Source organism: Cinclus cinclus, chromosome 9 (assembly GCF_963662255.1).
Source record: "Cinclus cinclus chromosome 9, bCinCin1.1, whole genome shotgun sequence".
NCBI lineage: Eukaryota > Metazoa > Chordata > Aves > Passeriformes > Cinclidae > Cinclus > Cinclus cinclus.
The window spans coordinates 9,227,593-9,228,163 of NC_085054.1; positions in this window are offsets into that span (position 1 = coordinate 9,227,593).

Sequence of the window (571 nt, forward strand, 5' to 3'; positions counted from 1 at the left end):
CTGGCAGGCGGCTGCCGACGGCAGACGCCGAGGGCCAAACCAGCTCCGAAGGCGTTGCGGGATGCGAAGAAGTCTACGGGAGATGCGGAAGAACACGGAGATCTGTGCAGTAAAACAACCAATGCCCCTCTCGTCCGCACCGTCAGGGCCGGCAATCAAAAAATAATTAACACGGAGAACGAGCGCGACGCGACACGGAGACAGGGCAGTTCTCGAGGCCTGGCACCACACCCACACGCGGGGCGCCGGCTGGCCAAGCCGCTAGGAGAACAACGACACCCAGCATGCAGCGCGCACCGTTGGATGGGTCTCATCGCCGGCGCCCCCCGGGCATGGGCGCGGCGCGGGCCGCGTGTTGCATGATGGGAGTCGTAGTCCTCCGGGGTGGGGACACTCCTGGGGCCTGTGCTCGGCGCCCGCCAGGCGCGAGGAGCGAGCGCTGCTGCGGAATGCGCGCGCGCGCATGCGCGCTTGCCCAGGTTCGCTGGCGGTGAACGGGCGGCGAGCTCCCCTCACGGCGAGCTGGGCTGCGGCCGCGGGCAGGGCGGGATCCCTGTGCGGGACAGCGCCT